The following is a 4,018-nucleotide window of genomic DNA, read 5'->3' as shown; positions in this document are numbered from 1 at the left end:
CATGCCTCAGCATTCACTCCATTGTGAACTCCCAGAAGTCATGCAAATTAACGCATCTACACCCAGGGAAAGGAACCCCTAACGGAATATTATCTCTGGAAGGTGTTTCTTACAACTTTAATGTAATATAACATAACAAGCCGGATACAACTTGTCTGTTCAAGCAACTATGACCCCTACGCCTGGTTTCCATGCATACCCCGGTCTATTGGGTCGCACAGGTATTCGGAAACACTCTGCACCTTCGGGTCCATGACAATCGTTTTACAATTCAGCTAGAATTTATGACAAGGAAAGTACATAGTCACTTAGACTCATAAATTTCCTCCTCTATACCATTGTGGCACCCCGATCCGCATGGAGCAAGGGGCCTTCGTACGTCAGCCCAGGATAACACCTGACGCACGATAGGTCCATAATACATCATTCCAGGTACAATAATATTCATCAAATACATGTGCATAAGCTTACATCATTGATGAATACAATCATCTGGCATATCCATACGGCTATTAAATGGCAGTGGAAGTCTATTAAAAATGGCGACGGAAGTCTTGATTTGGCAGCATAACAACTCTGGCTGGGCTCCACAACTCACAGGACTGGCAAGGTTACGACCTAGCACGACAGATCAAGCGGACAACTCGGGTACGACCTACAAAACTGGCATGACACGACAGGTCAGTACATTGAATGTACTTGCAAGACAATCAAATACATAGCATCCAAACAAGAAGACAAAGCGAGAACCAAGCTTATGCAACAACCTATCTCATCTCAATTACTAATCATGGTATGATAAAAATCAACTAAGCATGAACAAAATAAATCATAGCATCTACTAACATGGCAATAACATAGCATATCAGATCACGCTTCTAACATGGCAAAGGCAAAAGATAGCATATCATCTCAATCATGGCATAATTTAACGTATCAATCCAAGCATGGCATAGCATTATGAAATTATGCTGAAAATAAACTACCAATAATATCCAATTGCAGACATAGCATGTTAACTTTATGCGATCATCTTCTGTTCTGCCTTGCTTTTAAATGCAACATATTACTCATGCAATGCAACCAAACTTGTGCATCGAGTCCCTCGGACTCTCTTACCAACGGGTTGCCTCGCAACCAAATAGTGATCTTCCCGGCGATCACAACCATGACCAACACTTGGTTACCAACACTCAAGACCTCGTCTCATGATCATATTCGAAACATCATCGTGACGTCTCACGACTATCCCATCACCATATTTTTATTATCACATATTTATTTACCAACTTAATTATTTTGGTTTATCCTCCATTTCGACCAAGACCTAATAGTGGGACCTACTATGAACTGTTGCTATCGATAGACTTTATATACACTCTGCAGAGGTAGCACACTGTACCCACAACATGGAACCCAAGGCCTCGTCATCCCATTTGGGTGGGAGAACGACATTCCGATGAAACCGACCTACTGCCATGACACTCTCCCGACCACTCCGACCCACTCACAACTGGGCAGGTCCTGGGTGGCCCCGTGTCTACCAAAGACACCCCGACCACCGTCGTGGCCAAAACGTCCCTCACGGGGACCGGTACCAAAATCCTAACAACGAGCACACATGGTTATGTCTGCCTACCTGATCAGGGTAAGCACGCCCATAACCTTCCCCAGTTGGAGGCACCGGCGAGATGCACGATAATAGATCACATTAAGGCCTTCACAAGAAGGCAAATGTGGCTGCACTAAAAAAGTTCGATTTGGCGGCACAATGACTCGATCCCATCGATGACGGGGGAGGTTTGTTATTATTAAGTCATTTTAATTCCTTCTACATCATCATGAGCATATATAACATGAGTGCAACAGTGAACATGCAGCATACAAATGCATGGCAAAATATCGAACTTCTCAAGTGCACAACTATAGCATAAAGAACATGACAATAGCATATCAACAGTGCATTTAAAATCCTCATAACATTTTATAACGATGACATGCAAATAAACTAGAGTAGTGACATGACATTATTAATAATAACATTCTAATTAGCAAGGTAAAAGATATCATGAAAACACAAGCATGCATGACAGCCATAAAGAAATAACTGTAGATGAAAACGATATGAAACAACTGCAACTACAGACAAACAAGGTGCAAGCACAATCAACATGTAAGTTCGGGGCTCATGATAAGAGGTTGGCTTGCCTGGGGGTCGAAGAATCCTCCGGGAAGAAGTGCGAAACGATTGCGGAAAGATTTGCCGGAAACAGTTCTCTCTCGGAGGGGGCTGTTTACGTGCAAGGGGAAAATGGTCATTTTCACTCTTTGAAAACATAATGAAAATGATACCAGCGGAAAGAGCTCGACGAACAGAGAACGTGAGCACTGGAATCACCTTATTCGGAGTTACGGGTAAAAAGATACGGACATTTAAAGCTCAAGGACTAGTCTATAAAAATACTTCTACAAACAGGTCCCTGGTAGTTTAAACAGAACGTGTCTTTTCTGAAAATACATTTTCCAGAAAGGGAAACGTATTCCTGGCCGAAGGAGAGGAAGAATACTCTTTCTGAGATTGAAAGTGTAGTTTCCCGAAAGGAGCTTTCGCGTGGGGAAAGCGGCTTCGTGGCGGGGCGCCGCCACGTATCCAACGTGGTAGACTGGGCCACGCCCTTCTCTTGCCAACAGGTGGGGCCACGCGAGGAGGGGCCCGCCTGGCCTGGCGTCTTCAACCTCCCGCTCAGGATCGAGCTAGGCCGAGGGAGGGGATCGCCTCGATGGCGGTCGCCGTCGCGTCCGGCCACCACACGGCGCATGCGACCTACCCAGACGCTTAGGGCAGAGAGGCACATCGGATGGAGGTCTCCGTTGCCGGCGTGAGGTGCTGTAGAGAGATCAGCAACGCCCGCGGCAGAGAGGAGCTTCGGTCGTCGGCGGACACGGGGGTACGGTGGGGAAAAAGAGGGGCCGAGACCATGGGGAGGCTCACCGGAGCATGGGAGATGTATTGGTGGTGAGGGAATGGAGAGGAAAGCTCGGGATCGCTGGAATCGTGCGAGACCCGAGGCTGCGATCATGGTGACGGTGGTGGTCGACGAGGGGCTCCGGAGCGAAATGAGGAGGGGTTGGGGAGGCGTAGAGAGGTGGGGAGAGGCTGCTAATGGTCTCCAGAGGCTCGAGGGCGGGCTATTTATAGCCGGGCAAAGGCACCCGAGCTAGGCACCGCCGAGCGAGTCCGGCAATGGCTCTGCTGGCCACAGCAGTCACGGGGATGCATGGGAAAGCGAGGAGGAGGGTGCGGACGAGCGCCAGGGAGTCACGGAGACGAGGATGGCTTGAGGACAAGAGGAGGAAGCGGACACCGGCAAGGAAGACGACGATGCACAGGAGCGCACTATTCCATTCGTTGGCACGGCTCGCCGGAGAAGAAAACGAAGGGGGGCAGAGGTCCAGAGGGAAGACGACGTCGAGGGGGCACTGTTGGGCATTAATGGCGAGGTCAGAAACTATTTACCATAGTTGCTGTACAACCACCAAAGCTGACCCAGAAACTGAATCATGATTAAGCACCCAATAGGAGTAATGGATTGGGCTATAACTTGGCAAAGCCTGATCATTTGAACATACCATGATGCTGTAAAAAGTTCATACCAAATGGACTCACCAAAATGGTACTTCCTTCACAGCTATCATTACTGTCCAAGAACTTCAAAAAAATCCTCGGGGCAATTGGCTGGATGAAATTAGCCACAATCTTGTCGATATGGATCATATAGATAGGAGGAGGCCTGGGAAAGTTATCAGCCATACTGGAGCAAGAAAAATACACTTGCTTCACAAACTGAAATTTTGGACAGAAAACAAGAATTGCTCCATTGCTCATATAGTTCAATGAAATAAACCGAATTTAGGTGGAGGCTAATGATTTCAGATACTAGAGAGGATGGAAAAGTTTCAACCCATTTGGAAGCCCTATGAAAGTACTTCCTTCACAAAATTGTATTCTGGTCAGAAA

This window comes from Triticum urartu, chromosome 1, assembly GCF_003073215.2.
Source record: "Triticum urartu cultivar G1812 chromosome 1, Tu2.1, whole genome shotgun sequence".
NCBI classification, from domain to species: domain Eukaryota; kingdom Viridiplantae; phylum Streptophyta; class Magnoliopsida; order Poales; family Poaceae; genus Triticum; species Triticum urartu.
The sequence above is the reverse complement of the archived record's forward strand: the minus strand, read 5'-3'. Positions refer to the sequence as shown.